The following is a 19,420-nucleotide window of genomic DNA, read 5'->3' on the forward strand; positions in this document are numbered from 1 at the left end:
GGTTAAGAGAATAGCAAGTAATTGAGACTGTATCTGTGATATTCCTCTTGTATCCTCAGCACCTGGGACAGTGTCTGGCATCTATTATGCACTCAACAAAATGCTGTTTTTGTTGCATCTCAAATGCTTTTCTTCTTCTGATCTTCTTCTTCAGGAGACCAACGTATCCCTAGTAATGAGGTATCTTAATTGAATGCCATGTTCCCAATGAAATCCCAACAGGATCACCTCCACACATAATCTTAAACTATTGGAAGTCCACTAGCTTTTCTTCCATGACTGTGAGTTGTGTTACAACTGATTGGCAAGGTCTGCCCTGGAATCTTTCAGGGACATCAAGTGAATTCAGTGAATGCAATCACTTCCATGAATAGCAGTCACAGCCAATCATCTAGAAAATTCTTCTCAGATACTAACTTTCTTCCACATGAGCCCAAGAAGAAAAGGTGCCTGGGATTATGAGGATAAAATGAGGAAAGGAGCAAGCCCTTCTACCATTGCAGGAACTGATGATGATGATGATGATGATGATGATGATGATGATGATGATGATGATGATGATGGTGGTGGTGGTGGTGGTGGTGATGATGGTGATGGTGATGATAGTGATGATGGTGATGATGGTGATGATGGTGATGATGTGTGTGTGTTTGGGGAGGGGGGCAGATGCAGAGCTGACCTCTCCTTCAGAAACAGAATGGCTCCTGCACATATAGCTGCTGCAGCCTCCAGACTCCTACACACTCTCCAGACCCCCAACACAGCTAGCGTCCCTGCTGCCTGCAGTGAAGTAGGGTTTCCAGAGAAGCTTCCAAGAAAGGGCAAGAGGATGGTCCTTTAGAATCATGCAGAGCCAGCTGTATGACTTTGGGCAAGTGATTTCACCTGCCTAAGCCAATTTCCTCATCTAAAACAGATATGCCAAAGGTGCTCAGTAAAGCCCCTGGCACAGAGTAGGAGTATACTAAACATAAGCTCCTTCCATAATTTGGAAAGGGAGGTGGTCATGGTTGGAGCTTTTCCCAATCACTTCCCTGTCCATACCTGAGAGAGAGAAAGAAGGTTTGTTTTTTTTCAAAAGGAGAAAGGCAAATCCTAACAAAAAAAATTTTTAATGGAGGTTGGGAAAAGATCACATAGAGAAGATAATTTGGGGTTAGGAGCAAAAGCTCTCAGAGTTGAAAGTGTTAGAAGGAGAAATGATGGAAAGGCAGAAGGAGGGAAAGCAGAGAAATAGTGAAAATGCTAGCAAAGAAAGCCTGTTTTTGTCAAGGTCTACTTAAGTGATGCTCTCCAAGTTCACAGTGGCTTCTGCATTAGTTAAGAAGGAAAATGACTAGAATCTGCAATCAGAGAAAACGCGGCAGACCAATGAGAAAAGATGTATGTCGTATCTTCAGTAAGGAGATGGGACCAGGGAGGCAAATTCTAGCCTGGAACAGAGAAGCAGAGAGATCAACTTTGGCTGAAGAAGCAGCCCAAGGACACTGCTCCAAGAGGGAGGAAGGACAGAAAAGATCTGGGAGGCTGCAGCGTCCCCTGACACCAAATGGACAGCCTTGTCAAGAACACTCACCCTCTGACTGAGGCTAAGAAAAATACACACTAGGAGGCAGAAAAGATCTAGTGCCTAGGGGGGTCTCCCACACAGCATGAAGGTGGGACCTGAGGGTTGTGCATTAGAACCTATCTGACAGGCCAGATAACTGAGATTTAGTCAAGGGAGTGTGTCCAGGGCCACTCACCCAGAAGCATCGGAGAGAAGGAAAGGACCCGAGTCTCTCTTACCCCAAAGCTTCGACTCGTCCATCATTCCACACCTCCATCAGAAACCCTAAAATCAAACACTTTAACAACAGAAACAATTCCACTTAAGGGGCAAGGGGTAAATATTAAGAGTGAAACAAACACCGTGGGTTAACTGTGTTCATAGCAGTGTCTTTATATTATCAACTCACCAACCCCTGCTTGAGTTGCTTGCAAAACTTAGAATCCCACTCTCACATCCCAAGTCCCCAGACTCCTCCAGGAAAAGCCCACCTCCCAAATCTCTCCTGTCTTCTTTTTTTCCTCTAAAGCCCTCCACAGAGGCGACTGAGTTGTCAAAGGAATCTGATCTGGTGGATTTTTGGTGATAGCCAAGAAGAGCAAGGGAAAGTATAGCCTAATACCGTCTTCTATGTAAAGGCTGATTCGGGAACCCCAAAGTCAACATGTGATTCCTACCTCCATTCTTGACTCCTTGAGTCGTCATGACAACATCACTTCATTCAATTCATCCCTCAACCAACACCTTGACTATCGCATGCCTCTGTTTTTCCCCAGGCCTACCTACCTTGATGGGTCAGAATGACCTTTGAAGAAACAGTGTCCTCCAAGTGTGTGAGCAATTCAGAAAGTGACAGCTTCTAAAATAGATGGTGTGTTGTTGGGTGTCTGTCGCCTTCTGAAGGAGTGGTGGTGTCGCCGAGGCAGCAGGATTTCCTGGCCAAAGTTGCTCCTACCCTCCTCCCCATAAGGCTCTGCACTGCCTCTCCCTGTCCCAGCACAGGAAGACTTGGAGCCCAGGGGCCGTGGCATTTAAGCACTGTCAGAGTTCCCACTTCAATCCCCACAGCGGTGCCAGTTCGGCATCTGTCATGATGACCCAGCCTGAACTGTATTTAGAAGCTTTGGACACGGCACCATGTCCTGACCCATCTCAGAGTGACAGGAGATTTCCTGAGCACCTGGGCTTGTGATTAAAGTGCTCCTCCTCCCAGGGAATGGGGGTCACTGTGACTTTCCTAATGGTCCGTTTCCTTCTCATGAGGGTACCCATCTGTTGGAGACCTCTCTTAGAGAGTTGATTGCCATCAATACTGTTATAGAATGCTAGTTTTTAATCCATACTGTTTGTAAAGCTTACAAGACACGACACAGGAAAAAAGAGAAATTAATCAGAAAATGGGCTTGGAGCTGTCTTTGTAGACTACTCTTACAAAGGTAAATTTCCCTGGAATTACATTCTGGGAGTGCTCAGAATCTACCAGATATTGCCAGTGAATAGAGAGAGCCTGCCTATGGTTCGGCTTCTCGGGACAGTGCATAATAATTCACTTCATCTTCTTGGTAGGCTCTATGCTTGTCCAGAAAGTAGCCTACTGAAGTTCAAAAAATTTGTGTAAGTGATTCCTGGTTAGTGGTTAAAAAAAAAACTAGTTTATTTACACTTTAATATAATCTCCACCAGGCAGGCAGACTGATAAATCATATAACATTAATCGAGTGGGCGGTCAGTTTTGAAGGTTATGGCACACAGAGTGGGTCTAGGTCCTCAACCCTGCTAGAACATGGGAGAAAGAAAAGCTTTTTCCTAGTTGACCCTCAACTCTCTGCCCCAGTGTCCCTGACCAGAGTCCCGTGGAGATACTCTGTCATTTAAAAGGCATCAGTGTTTGGCCTCTCCCCATTTCTGGGCAAGGACCCAAAACTCAGAGAATGTGGTTTTAGGATCATGGCATCTAATCCATTCAAGGATTATTTTTCCCCCCTACTGCTCAGATGGGTGTGTTAATCATCACCTCCCTTTGTTCTGTAATAAATTCAGCCCTGGCTAATTCCAAGTCTCTATGCATCACTGCAGTTTAAAGATGGCGTTTTGACAGGTCAGATATTTAGAATCAATAGACCACCAACCAGTCAAAAATCTTAAGTAGTTTTAGGAACATGTGGAAGTCATTTTTTCCAAGAATTCACAAGTCTGGAGGATGAGATCTCATTGATGGCGTATGGGCTGTTGTATATATTAAAGCATTGCTTTGTAAACCTGATTCTACATGTAATCAAAATTGATTTACAGTGAAGGCAGACTTTCCTTATTATTCCCAATATTACACATGATCAGATATAAACTACAATGGAATGCACACTCCAAAGCATCTTTAAAAGAACGAATAAAAGCCTAAGTTAAATTATAAATGAATGTGCAATGACTACATATGCAAAACACAAATGTCACAGGCTAGGGAATTTCATAGAAGTCAGAATATTTTATGTGACCCTGGCTATACGTACATTTTAATTACAATCATCTCAATTGCATGCAGTGAATCTTTTTGCAAAGGAAAATTTATTCCATTAAATGTTAATTTCTAACTTTTCAAATGAAGAGGATTAACCTAAAATCAATGGATGGGCTTTGGGGGTTTATAAGTGATCTAAAGTTGTAAGTTATATTTGTAGGAGCTTGCATCTTTCTGGGAAGAGGATGTACAGTATTCGTGGAATTCTCAAAGGAGTCTATGACTTTAAAAGGACAAGGACCACGGGTTTGATAGAATTTCTTCAAGTGGCAAAACTGTCCATTTTCCGAGCTCTCTTCTGCTATAAAATAAAGCACTTTACCTGAGCTGCGTATTTCCAATGGGAGAAATATTCAAAAGAATACGAAGCAGAACATGAGCAGTGCATCCTAATAAAAATATATTGTCTCCCTTATGAAGCCAAAGTGGTTGTGTTTTCTATGAGCGTTATATGGTCATATGGGACCACCCCCACTGTCTTTGTATGGTTCCTTATTTCCCATTTCTCTTTATTTTAACCACCTATACATGCATGTTTGATTTTTTTTCTTTTTACCGTAATCCATATCAAATCACTTTGGGAAGTAGGGAGATTATAAATGATCTTTATGTGAATAATGAGGCTTTTCCTCTGGCTGTGCTGTTTGTACTCTTTCACACCCTCTCACCTTCCCTCCCCTTGCTTCTCAGAAAAGCCTCAGTGGTGCATGAACCTGGGCTCAAAAGGCTGTTTCTCCTCGTGTGTGCCAAAACCAAGCAGGCTTGCTCTCGTGGGACACACAGTCCTGTCCCTGCACCAGGGATGTGCTCTCAGTCCCTGGTCCCCACACCTCAGAAGAAATCCTCCTCCTACTCCCCGTCGCCCACCCTGGCCCTGTGTCCTCTAGGGCAGCGCCTGTGTCTGGCGCTGGAGCCAAGAGGCAGCTCCTCAGGGAAAGCTGGACACGGGGAGTCGGTGATGCTGCCCACGGCAGGACTGCCAAGGCTTTCCTAAAGGCCACTGCAACCGAGCCTGCCCGCGAGAACATTTTGGTGAGCTCAGTTTGTTTGCTACCGAGAACCTCCCTGCCCTCGCGGTCTATTTTTACCACATTGTGACGCTGAAGACTCTGCTGTCATTAAAGCGAATGATAAATAGAGTAAGCTCGCCATGATCTATCATCCTATGGTGAAAGGAACCCTGGATTTGGAATTAGGAGGCAGGAGTTTGAGCCCTGGTTCTGACTTTGATGTGACCTCGAGGAAGCCATTTAACCCTGCTGTGGAAAGTTGATAAGGAATCCTACTGCTTACCCAACTCAGGGAGTCTCAGCAGGGTAAGAGAATGCAGATGAAAGCACAGTGTCAACTATAACGTGACTTGAAAGTGTCAGTGATCAGCGCTACATTTAATCATTTAATTAATCATTTAAATCACTCAGCACTGTGCGAAATCTGCACTTATTTTTAGAGCCCATTAACGGTAGGAAACTGAGAGTCAGAAGCAAAGTGGTGACGTAAGAAGACCTGCTTGCAGGGAGCCTTGATCCTCTCCTTTCATTCATCTACACCTTCCCCGTGTTGCATACCCTTAATTTTCTCTTACTGAGCAATTACTACCTCGTCTTCGAAGTGGAAATGATGATCCCGGGTTCCTGTGAGGCAAAGATCTAGACACGATGACCTTCCTGGCATCTTGCTCCATGACCCATGATTCCATTAGATGTGACCAAAGTCACAGGGTACCTTGTGATGGAGTGGGAACTAGCACCCAGGTCTGCTGACTAATAAACCCCATCACATCCCTGCTGCCATGACCTCTGAATCACAGCACCTGCCATCTCCCCAGTGACCACCCTGTGGTAGGACAAGATCCTGAATTATCAATGAGTCACAATACAAGTCGGGTCCCTCCCATGCTAAGTACATTTTACTATATTCTGATTCTCTGTTAACCAAAGTATGTAGCATCTTTTCACTGATCAAGCGAAACAGCACAGCCCAGAGGCTGCCCAAAGGCGGGCAGAGTCCTTTAAATAATCATATTGTAGTTGATTCAGGAGATCTGATTTATCACAACCCCTTCATATGGAGGTCACTGGGCTGTAGGACCATTATTACAGCCAAGCTGCTTTAATCATTACCAGAGACAGGAGATTTTGTTCAATCCAATGGCAAAATGTTTTGTGCAAAGGCCCATGAACTTCCCAGACCTGCAGCAGAGCTGGCTTTCTGCTCCCTTCATATGAATAAAGGCCAGTCCCAGTGAAACCTCAGGTTTTCGGTAGTCACTCAGCTTCTCCAGGGTCCAACATTCCTGTATCTTTTTTTCCTCACTTCTTTGCCCTCACAGAGTCACTGTTGTGGCAGGACTCAACAACGGCAAGGAAATCCATAATGAAGGATGCTTCCTTGATTCTCATTTCTTTAAAGGACCTTCTGAAGCATGCTGCCTGCCGTTCAGAAGAACTGTCATCCCTTCCCTCCTGAAAGACCCTACCATGGTTTGGGTTGGGATTACACCCATCTGGATTCCATTCTCATGAATCTGTTTATTCCTGCAGGTTGATGTTCTGCTAACTCAGTCTTTCAAAGAATGAATGTGACACGTTTCTTGTCAGCTCCTAAACTAAACTACCTGTGACAGACTTTCCTCTTTTCATTATTTACAATTTAATGATGAGCCAGTGTGGTCTATGATAAAATACCTCCTCACAGGCAAAGAGGACAAATGAAATTTGACAAATGTGGCAACTCCGATCATTTGATGGAGGCAGTTGAGATCACAGAATTGAGAAGTATGAGCCCCAATCCAAGCTTGGAGAGTAGAGTGCCAGATCGATTAGTGATGTCTGCCATGGGCACAGGAGTAGCAGGTAGCAGCCTACATGTTACATATTCTTTCCGAAGTTTCTCCTGAAATGGTGCTGTGCTTGAATTGCAATCTGCCCCTCTTTCCTGCTTTGAGGGAATAAAGGCTATTGTATCACTGTTCATACTTTGTGTCATTCTTTCCAAGTAGCCTAGGTTTTCCAGACGCAGCAGCTAGGCCACTAATCTATCTCCTCTAGCAATACAGTCATCACGTTAGCAAACTTCCTCTGCTCTGACACAGTTGTGGTTTTAATGGAGAACTAATGTCTTCATCAGAATCTGTGCTATTTCACACTTCATTTCCTTCCCCAACTCTTGGACGAAAACCATCCAGTCCTGGTGATTTACTTTGTGGGAGTTTCTTTCAAGTTAGTTTCCTTCTCTAGGGATGCCACGCAAGCATTTTCAGGGCTCCAGCTGGGGAGCACCCCAGCCTTGCTTGAGACACCAGTGTGTGATCAAGTCATTCCAGAAAGCCAAAGGCCTTGGCAGGGAGCTGACAGAGAGGCCCTTAGCTGAGGCCTTTGAGTCCGAGGGCAACAGAAGCAGCTGCTCCTTTTTCTGCCCCTCGGTCAGCACGGTGGTTCAAGGTGGCCCAGATCACCAGGACTCAGAGAACTGTGAGCAGACGGGAAGAAAACAACAGATGCTTTGAAATCGTGATCCACCATTCAAGCTGTCTCCAGGTCACTCAGTGAATTTCACAAAATCTCTCAACGATCTCAAGTTAAGAATGCCCTTAAATTCCTTTTATATGTCCTATAGTTGTAGCAAACAAAAACCTAGATTCTCTAAAACAGCCCTCATTTCAAATATTCCATTCTGTGGTCCTTGAAATACATTTGCATTTAAAATATAAAAATAGTAGAGCATATCCTTAATATCTTGCTGGAAAACCCACCCCTAAGTCTAAGCACACAATAAATACTTTACTTTTGATTTGATACATTCTGGACCCAAGGCACAACTGGGAGGAGTGACTAGGGAGGGTGAAGAAAGAAGAGTCATGATTTCAAAAAATGTGTAAAGGATGGACTGCTCTTAGGGACAGAAACAGAAAGTACCCCTCCATGGGAACCATCCCACAGCCCTGGGGGTTGGGGCACACATGGCTTGTGGAGGAGGGATTCCTCTGCTGATCTGAGGTCTGAGGCTTCATCAGGGAAGGACCATGTCTGACTCGTTCTCCGCTGGGAGGGAACACATGGGGATTAAGGAAGAAGAACCCAAGATAAAGCTGGTTAATGCAGAACCAAGCTCTAGTGGCATAAACAGGACCTCTCTCTTCATGCATCCTTGGGGAAGAAGCTCCCCAAATGTGGTCTCATTTTTGGCCATAAGGAGAGTTTAAATGAGGACCACCTTGAGCCACGGATGTAACTGTTAATAGCAGTAGAAGAAAATATGTAAGTACCTTCCCTTAGAGCAAACTTCAAATTTAGGGCCGAGATGAGGCCCTTCCAGAGAAGCCTATTTAAGTGGCACCGGCCTGAGCTGTGTGACTTGTGATGTGGTTTTGCTGTTACTGTTTTCATTTCTTCAAATGAATATCTGACATTTATGCCTTGATAACTAGGGGGCTAGCCCTCACCATTCTACAGTAGGTAAGCTTTCAACAGAATACCAGACAAAGCTCAAACACCATTACCAAGAAAAATAAGAAAAAGACAGCTTCAGCTACTCAAAGCTTGCTGGTACAAAAGCACAATGTGTTTCGTGGTTCTCACTGGAGGAGCAGGTGGGTTGGTCTCAACATCAGCACGTGACCTTGGTTCTTTGCTCAATGAGACAGTGAAAACAGGACGGCCCAGCACGTCACTGTGGCGCTCTGAATAGGCACTGACGTTTATGCCCCTCAAAAGCAGCACACGTGAGCAATTCTCATACTGCAACAAATTGAAACTCTTAAGAACAGACAGAATCATTACACAACTCAGATACCACCCAGCTATATGCAGGAAGAGCAGAATTCCCCAGAAAACAAGTAACTAGACATAAACTTCATTGGTAATGTCATAAAACACCTAGTTTGGAATAATTTCCTTGACAGCAAAGGTTCTCCTTACTCAAAGGCTAGAAGAGTCCAAATTCCGGCTGTCAGAAGGATAACAAAACAAGGAGAAAGACATTTGTCTCCCAAAAGGAAGAGACACTGCTCCCAACTGGCTTGGTAGTCCAGGTTCTTAGCAGAGTCCTACCCTGGGTTCTGTGGAATCACACACACAGGCAACTGCTAACGTGAAATTCACCAGAATAAGAAGCAGGATGTCTCTCAGCTAAGGAATAGGAAACCCTGAGCCCCTGCCGCTTCTCCCAGCTGGAGAAGGGCCACTGGTGGGGGGGAGGGCAGGTTGGGTAACAATAACAACAGTCATTGGCCGAGAGCCTGGGGCAGGAGGTCTGTGGAATCCCAAGCCCTGGTCCTCCCCTTCTGGCTGGCAGGGTCTCCAGATGGCTCCAGCGCTCTCCTTGGCTGTCATCAAAGCTCACTTGCTGCAGCACAGGTGCCATTTTCTGCTCTGCCTCGCAGCCTTGGTTGCAACATCTCATTGTTCCCGATCCCCTGTGCTGAACCCTGAAGGTCACCAACAACCTGAGCCAAAATTGCTTCCTGCTCCCATCCCTGCCAACCTGTACCACACACTCCGAAGGTCACCATCCCGACATCTGTGCCCCTTTCCCTGCACGGGCCGTGCTCTTTCTCCAGACCTAGAGCCCCCACAAGGTTGTCTCCCTTCCCTGTACCATCCCTGCTGCTGCAAATGTGAGAGGTCCCTGTCCCCATCGGTGATAGAAGTCTGAATGTGACTCTAGCAGTGCCTCCAGCTGGCAGGAATGTCGGGCTGGGGTGGAAGATACAACTCTAAACAAGAAGTGTGAGTTTTTTAAATGATTTTCTGTGCGTAAAATCAACTATGCCTTCAGACTGAATCTAAGACTTTCAATTCTCAATTATCTGAAGTGTGAGTTTTCTCCTCACACAGGACCCTCACTGTGAGGCAACAGGCTTGGGTCCACTCTTTTTATAAGACTTTTTACAACCCTGGAGCCAACCATTGTTCCAGGTGTTTAATCCCTCTGTCTCTGGGGAGGTCTGTCCTAACACAGCCTTGAACACCCACAGATGCCCAGAATGGACACCCACAGGAAGTATGTCTGAACTTGCTAAGGAGCCTAGCCCTCAAGGCAGCAAACAGAATCAGAGCTACTCTTGGGCTCCAGGAAAGCTGACAAGGACCTTTTCATTGCCTAAGAACCTGCACCAGACCCCACAAAAGACAGACATCAAGGACTTCTTTTACTTGAAATTCTGCTGTCTCAACACCCAAGAGCAGGAAACCACCAGGAAAAGGCTCTTAGCACTTGAAGCAACAGTATATGCCATATTTAGATCTATGCTCAGCGCAGCCCTCTTAGAGCAGTGTGAAACAGAGAAAGCAGCCACAAAAGAAAGCTGGAGGAAAGGGGGGCATTTCATTAAAAATATATAGAGAGAGCTACTATATATAAAAAAGATAAACAACAAGTTTCTATTGTATAGCACAGGGAACTATATTCAATATCTTGTAGTAATATATAATGAAAAAGAATATGAAAACGAATTTATGTATGTATATGTATGACTGAAGCATCGTGCTGTACACCAGAAACTGATGCAACATTGTAAACTGACTATACTTCAATAAAAAATATATGTGTGTGTATATATATGTGTATATATATGTGTGTGTGTGTATATATATGTGTGTGTACACATATATATATACACACACATACAGAGAGAGAGAGAGAGAGAGACCCAATGCTAACATTTTCCCCATATTACCAGGGACGGGTTTCTGGCCTATGGACAGCTGAGATTATTCTCTTTAAAAGTGGATTTTCTAACAAAATTCATCAAAGCCACTGATTCTAATTATAAAAACACATTTTAAAATTCAGTTTCATTATTTCACAGTTCACAGAAGATTTCATATGGGAATGGATGATACATGAGAAAGGCCGTGTTACACGTATGGGAATTACCTGAAACCAACGTCTTCCTAACCCAGCACCATCGTTTAACACACAGGGTTGTTTCAGTTTTCTTTCTTTTCTTTCTCTCTCTCTCTCTTTCTTTCTTTCTCCCTTCTTTTTCCTTCCTTCCTTTCCTTTCGTTCCTTCCTTCCTTCTTTCCTTCCAGGCTTACTGACCTTCACACCCAAGAAAGTCAACAATTCTCTCCCCTACTTGAAAATTTTAATGAATTTTGGTGAATATTTTCCTTTCCCCTACAAAGGTAGACATTATTTCAGCAGATATGGATTCATTCTAAATAAACACTCTAAAATTAACTGGGGCCATCATTAAAAAGTCCACAAATGATAAATGCTGGAGAGGGTGTGGGAAAAAAGGGAACCCTCCTACGCTGTTGGTGGGAATGTAATTAGATGCAGCCACTATGAAAAATAGTATAGAGATTCCTTAAAAAACTGAAAACAGACTTACCATTTGATGCAGCAATCCCACTCCTGGGCATATATCCAGAGAAAACTCTAGTTCAAAAATATACATGCACCCCAATGTTCATAGCAGCACTATTTTCAACAGCCAAAACATAGAAGCAACCTAAATGTTCATCAACAGATGACTGGATAAAGAAGTTGTGATATATACATATAATGCAATACTACTCAGCCATAAAAAATAATGAAATTATGCCATTTGTAGCAAGATGGATGGACCTAGAGATAATCATACTAAGTGAAGTTAGTCAGACAGTGAAAGGTAAATATCATATGATATCACTTATATGTGGAATCTTAAAAAAATGATACAAATGAATTCATTTACAAAGCACAGAGAGACTCACTGGCATAGAAAACAAACTTACTCTTACCCAAAGGAAAGTGGAGGAGGAGGGATAAATTAGGAGTTTGGAATTAGCACCTGCAAAGTACTATATATAAAACAGATAAACAACAAGGTTCTGCTGTGTAGCACAAGGAACTATATTCAATATTTTGTAATAACCTATAATGAAAAAGAATATATATCTATGTATAACTGAATCACTATGCTATACACCAGAAACTAACACAACATTGTAAATAAACTATACTTCAATAAAAAATAAATAAATACATATAAATAAATAAATAAATAAATAAACAAATAAATAAATAAATAAAAATTAACTGGGCCAAGCAGTTGTCTTTATTTGGAGTGAGAGTGAACTTAACATGAATATTTTAAGCAGTCCATAATGGCCCTTGCCTACTTTTCTAATTTCTCACAACCAAGAAGACCAAATAAAGCCCAACGTCCTATTCCTCAAGAATTGTCACGTGACAGCCAGGGGATAACTGGAAGTACTACTAATCTTCACATGGACATTTGGAAAGGCATCAGTCTGATCAGCTACTTTCCAGTAGACTGTCAAAGTCTTCATTTTCTCCAACTAGCAATCAAGTCAATCTGTAATTTGAAGACTAAATGTCACAAATTGACAAAGTCAGATGGAAACTTTGGGGACTAAGGAAAGCTAAGGAGTTCCTCTACTTGGCTTGCCAAAGCAAGGATCAAAGGACGCTTGGAGTGGGTGCAATATCACAGCTCTGGAACGGAGGTCAGGTATTTGGCCTTTCTCCGGCTTCCAATGATATTGAATACAACAGATAAATTAAGATCAAGGCACACGGCAGTTTTAAAAGCACCAGCCTGTCCCTGAGAGATCCCCAGGGAGAGCCATCATCGACCACAGGCCAGATCCTTGCCCCCACGTGGAGGAATGCCTGTTAACAGGAGGATGGATTATATACTATAATGTGTAATCAAAAGCCCAAAATATGATCATAGAAGGGGGCACACTCATCGAGAGCATTCCCTTGGCCAAGGCAGAGGTCCTTACGCAGCACAGGACAGAGTCGACAAAACCCTCTATGCTCCGACCCTGATGAAGCATCTGTGCGTGGAGAGGCGATTACCCAAAATAGCAAGAGAGCTCAAGTGCTTACGGGAAAATCTGACCCTTTAACTTAAGGCAAGCATGGCCTACCAGCAAATCTCAAAGACAGGAAATATTTCTGGGCTTAATAACTCAAGCCGATATTCATTTCAAGTTGGGGAATTTCCTTAATCCAACTGTTGGTTTCCACAATTGATGCTCACAGGCATCCCAACTAGGAGCTCTGCCTGATTTGAAAGGTCCTTATTCAGTACCTCCTTCAAGTTCCACCAGCACCTACCCTTACCGTTAAGAGAGCAGAATCCCAAGCACCAACTTGGCTAAGAGAATTACAAGATATCAAGCTTCAGGCTTAAGAGTAAGGCCAAAGAAGGGATTATGAGGAATGGAAGCCATCTTTCCAGAAGCCTTCTCTGTGGGCAACATAGAAGTCACCTACACGGTGTCATTGTAGGGTTACCAGGAAGGTCTCCCTGGCCCTAAGTTTGCCTACAGCTCAACACTGGAGATCATCAAGGCCATGGTTTTATTTTTATTTAAAAAAGACTTTTCAGTATATAGAAACCTCCCTTCTTTTAGGCCATCTGCTTTTTAAATAAGGAACACTGTGGTAAAAAATATATATGTGTGTGTGTGTATATATATGTTTTTAGGAAAAGTGAGGTCTGGAACTGCTATAGTGATTGTGCTTCTGCAAGGTAAAGTTTAGAGCCACTCCAGAGCCACAAGATTAAACTAACACAGAAAAAGCTTTATATTTATACAAGCCAACAAATTTCATCACACTGTCTCCCATCATACACATCCGAAAGCAGTCAGGGTTTTTAAGATAACCAATTAATCAATGAATAATTCAGACTTAACTCGTGCAATGAGGAATGCCAAAAAGTATAACACAGGGCCTGGCCCCCAAGGCATTTACAGCCAGAGTGTAGACAGTATGGAAATAAAAAATTGTTGGACCAGAAAGAAAAACCCTGTCATGATTTTCTGTTAGGTAATATTCTTTCTACAAGGATCTGGAAACACAGCTCACATAACAACTTTACAAAAAGGAAGCACTTCCTGATCCAGGACAATCAGGAAGTGAAAAAAGGCAGAGAATCACATAAGGTTATGCTCTTCTGCCTCAATTCTATGACCCTGTTCTAGGTTCCAATGAATGGTCTTGTATAGAAATTTAGTGATGCCCAAGGCTTATTTACAGCAGCCCACTCTTCCCTATGTATGTCCCATTGAGATGTATAACCCCTGTGTAAAAGGTCATCAGTAAAACTGTTTATCTTCCCAGGCAAGGTAAATGTGCAGACTCCATCCTAGGTCTGTAAAGACCACCTTCCTGATGGCCGTGAGCTGTAGGGTCATGTCTGCCTTGTCCATCTTCATCCATAACCTCCTCCTCAGAATTGGTACAGACTTACTGTTGGAACTTGTATAACACTGTGATGATTGATACACTTTCAGGTGGTACTGGCCATGGCTTGGTGTATGCTCTTCTTGTCTTCCCTACTAGAATATAAACTTCTTGGGAGCAGGGACCATGTTTTATGCTCTACAGAGTCTACAAGGACTAAGCACAAAACCAACCATCACTAGATAAAAGCATATTAAGTTAACCGTGGGGTTTATCGCAGTTCTTAACAAACATTCCCAAATAAATCAATTACTTAAATCAAAATGATATATCTATGCACCTGTGTGAATCACACACAGGCTTGAAATGCTAAACCCAAGCAGATTCAAAGGAGACTAACTGATGACACCTTTTCTCAGGAAATATTAACAACGTCACATAGAGGTTATGCTGCATAGCACAGTGGACACAACAAAGAACATTCAGTTGACTTTCCACATGAGATCCAAACTCCATCTTCAGTTAGAAAAACCTCCTCAAAAAAGGAAATAGTTAATGAACTAAAATTAAATCGTACTATTATAGGACTTGGGCAGGAAACATACAAGACAAGCCTCGAGCGTCTTGTTTCATCAGGAAGTAAGAAAGTGCTTAAAGAATAGTGGGAACATGTCAAAGCATACAGGAGCTGTATTAGAAAGGACTTCCTCTGGCCGGTCAGGAGTGATTTGAGTATCAAAATAAATAACAATTACAGATTATAAGCCATTAATAAAATAGGAACTAAAGTGTCCAGAAGTTCATTTAAATAAACAAATAAGTTAATTAATTAACTAACTAACATAAAAGAAAAGCTATTCCTTAGAGTAAAAGGTCAACTAATAATATAAAAGGAACGATGGAGATAAAAATATCATTATCAATAGACTTCCAGTTCCCGTGCCAGTAGGAAAGGAGCTTAGAAGTCATCACTCCACTCTAACAACAATTAAAAACCTAAACTGAAAAATCAACAACTCTTTTCAGATACATCAGAGAAATGACATTACAAGGCAAACCACTCCCCAAAACTGAAGCAACAGAGATGCTGATACTGAGAATTACAACTTATCATAGCAGAAACCCATGAGCACAAACCTCTGCAGGAACTGGTGCCAGGGTAGGGAAACCTAAGCTGCAAATGACCAATTGCTGGAGGCTACTCCAGGGAGACCCAGCTATAGGGGGAACTCCACACTTTTGTGAGTTTTACCTCCAGGAGCTCTTTTTAATGAGTATCAGAGAAAAATCTTTTCATGCTTCCAGCATGGAGACAAAAAGAAGGAACCACTTTTAAATAAACCAGAGCATTCTCTTTTCAACAAGGCCTTCCCTCAGAAGAAACTATATGCCACAGCTTAACCTACCTGGGGGAAGGGAATTACCCAACTTCAGGCCCCCTCTCTGGCTGTCCTGTCCCACTCAAGGGGAAGGGAGGAGGAAACTGACAATCACTGGTGAAGTTAACAGTCCAGGACACAGGCTAACCTGTTACAGGACACTTTCTCTCCCCTCAACACCTGACCACCACACACTAAAAGCCTGCAGTTACTTTCACATAATACATCATGTCCAGATTTCAACCAAAAATTACAAGGCATACTAAAAAGGAAAAAAATACAGTTTGAAGAGATTGAACAGTGTCAAAACCAGGGTCAGATATGGCAGGGATGTTGGAATTATTGGACTAGAAATTTAAAACAACTATGATTACTATGCTAAGGGCCCTAATGAAAAACATAGACAACATGCAATAATAGATGGATAATGTAAGCAGAGGGGTGGAAATTCTAAGAAAAAGTCAAAAAGAAATGCTAAAGGTGAAAAATCCTGTAACAAAAATGGAGGATGGTTTTAAAGGGCTCATTAGTAGACTGGAGAAGGCTGAGGAAAGAATTGCTGAGTTTGAGGATATAACAATAGTAACCTCCAAAACTAAAAATCAAAGCAAAAAGACTAGAAAAAAATTCCCCCAACAAACCAGAACAGAATATCCAAGAACTGTGGGGTAACTATAAAAGGTATAACATACACATAACGGGAATATCAGAAAAAGAAGAGAGGTGGGAATAGAAGCAATAATAACTGAGGACTTCACCCAAATTAATGTCAGGTACCGAACTATAGATTCAGGAAGCTGAGAGAATACCAAGGAAGATAACAGAAACAAACAAACAAACAAAAACTATGCCTGGGAACATGATATTCCAGAAAATCAAAGATAAAGAAAAAAAAGTCAGAGGGGGAAAAAAAGCATCATCTATAGAAGAACAAACGTAAGAATTACTTCTGAATTTTCCTCAGAAACCATGCAAGCAAGAAGAGAGTGAAATGAAATATTAAAAGAGTTGAGAGAAGAAAACAACCAACCTAGAATTTTGAACTCTGCAAAATTATCCTTCAAAAGTAAAGGAAAGACAAAGAATTTCTCAGATAAAAGTTGAGGGAACTTGCTGCCAATAGACCTGCCTTGTAAAAAATACCGAAAAAAGTTCTTCAGAGAAAAGAAAAATTATACAAATCAGAAACTTGGCTCTACATAAAGAAAAGAAGAGCACCAGAGAATAAACAAGTGAAAGTAAAATAAAAACTTTAATTTTTCATGTTAATTGATCTAACAGATAATAGCTTGCTCAAAATTATAATAGCAACAATGTATTTTATTATTATATGCTTATATATTTCTTAATGCTTATTTTTATATATATTTATGTCTATATGCTTATTTATGTACACTTATGTTTATATACATACACACAAAGGCATATATACATACACACAAAGGCATATATATATGACATATATATATACGACATATATATATAAATACTTATGTATAAGTGAAATGAATGACAGCAACAATACAAGAATGGGCAGGAAGAATTAGGAATATTTGGTTATTATAACAAATGATCACTCATACTACTTGTAAAGTGGTAAAATATTATTTGAAGGCACATTTGGAATGGTTGTGAATGTATATTACAAACTAGGGCAACCACTAAAAATAGTAAAAAAAATTACAACTGATATACTAAGAAAAGAGAGAAAATAGAATCATATAAAGTGCTCTATTAAAACTACAAAAGGCAGAAAAATTGTGGAAGACAATACAGGAACATACTTCAATAATAATAAAAAGTAATCTCATAAAAGAAGTGAGAACAACAAAAGCCTGGTTGAACACACACATACACACACAAACACACACACACAAACACACACACACACAAAACAGGAACAAAGAACAGGGTAAGAGTTTTAGAAGAATAACAAATATGGTAGGTATTAATCCAACTATATCAATAAATACTTTAAACATCAATGGTCTAAATACATCAATTACCAGTTAAAAGAGAGAGACTGTTAGAGTGAATAAAAAACCAAACCCAACTCTATGTTGTTTACAGGAAACCCACTTTAAATATAGATACATATAGATTAAAAGCAAATGGGTAGGGAATAGCATACATACCATGCTAACACTAGTCAAAAGACAGCAGAAGTAGCTATATTAATTTCAAACACAGCAGATCTCAGAGCAAGGAAAGTTATCAAGGGTAAAGAGGGTAATTACATAATAATAAAGGAGTCAATACTCCAAGAAGACATAACAACTCTTAATGTGTATGTGCCTAACAACAGAGCACCAAACTACATGAGGCAAAAACTGATAGAACAACAAGGAGAAATAGATGAATCTACTATTATAGTTGGAGACTTCAGTACTGATCTATCAGAAACAGACAAATCCAGCAGGTAGAAAATCAATACGGACATAGCTGAACTCAACAACACCATCAATCAACTGGATATAATTGACATCTATAGACTACTTCATTCAACAACAGCAGAATACACCTTTTCCTCAAGTTCACATGGAACATTCACCAAGATAGTCCACATTCTTGGCCATAAACCATATCTTAATGAATTTTAAAAAACAGAAACAATACAATGTTTGCTCTCAGATCACAGTGGAGTTAAACTGGAAATCAATAACAGAATGATAGCTGGAAAATCCCAAAATACTTGGAGATTAAGCAACATACTTCTAAGTAACACGTCAGTCAAAAAGAAGAAATATCAAGAAAAAATTTCAAATATTCTGGAAGAAATAAAAATGGAACAAAATCACCAATGGGTGCTAAGACAAGAAGGTGAAAGTCTGATTAGGAACAATATACATAATCTCAAAATATCTCTCCATAAATTACTTATTGATTTCAAAGCAGAACAAACAAACTGTACAGCAGAGATAACTGGTTGACACTTCCTTAACCAAGTGATCAAAATTAACATCACCAAGATGGATGTGTTAACTAACCTTATTGTGGTAATCATTTCATGATAAACACATGTATCAAATCATCAGACTGTATACCTTAAATTTACACAATGTCATATGTCAATTATATCTTAATAATACTGGACACAAAAAGACTGAGGCGGAAAGCAGCTAGGTGCTGTCTTCTCAAAGAAAAAAAAAGTTAACATCACAAAAATTGAGATAAATTAATATCATGCAGCCTTGATATGGTGTAATGATGACACAACCCTACTGTGGCATTCCTGCCAAAACTGTATAATCTGAATCTAAACATGAGAAAACATCAGACAAACCCAAATCTGGGGCAGCCTACGAAATAACTGGCCTGTGCATTTCAAAAAATAACAAGGTCAAGAAAAACAGAGGAAATTAAAGGAATTTGATGACCGAATGCAATGCACCATCTTGAATTAGATCTTGAATCAGGAAAAAAGAATATCTGTAATGAATATTAGGACAAATAATAAAAATTACATGTAGACTTGATTATATAACAGATTGTATCAATGAATTAGGTCTACAACTTACTAACAAATGGTTCAGGAAACAATTATGTAAGAGTGTGTGTGTGTGTGTATGTGTATGTATATACACACAGACAGCAAGCAAATAAAACACAATATAGATGTAATTCTTGGTCTATCTGTGGGAGAGGAAGAGCTTTGAGTCTCTCTACTCCACCATCTTGGCACTTCCCCCATGAAACAAAATAAAAACAATTAGTGAAACTCAGTAAAAATTATATAGTGCAGGGACATAAGGGTGGTTCAACATATGCAAATCAATCAGTGTAGTACATCACATCAACAAGAGAAAGGAAAAAAATCACATGA

The 19,420-nt window shown here is 41.0% G+C and overlaps 1 protein-coding gene across 2 annotated transcripts in view; it reads right to left on the reverse strand.

Annotated features, from left to right (window-relative positions):
- Window positions 1-19,420, reverse strand: part of TBX15 (T-box transcription factor 15) — a 103,875-nt gene that overhangs the window by 52,885 nt on the left and 31,570 nt on the right. The window contains exon 1 of one of the 2 annotated variants that reach the window (XM_010968049.3): window positions 2,336-2,630. The exons of the other annotated variant lie outside the window; for it this stretch is intronic. The gene's annotated coding sequence lies outside the window, so the exon portion shown is untranslated. Of the gene's footprint in view, window positions 1-2,335; window positions 2,631-19,420 lie in introns of those variants that run through there. 2 annotated transcript variants of the gene reach the window in all.

This window comes from Camelus bactrianus, chromosome 9 (assembly GCF_048773025.1).
Source record: "Camelus bactrianus isolate YW-2024 breed Bactrian camel chromosome 9, ASM4877302v1, whole genome shotgun sequence".
NCBI classification, from domain to species: Eukaryota; Metazoa; Chordata; class Mammalia; order Artiodactyla; family Camelidae; genus Camelus; species Camelus bactrianus.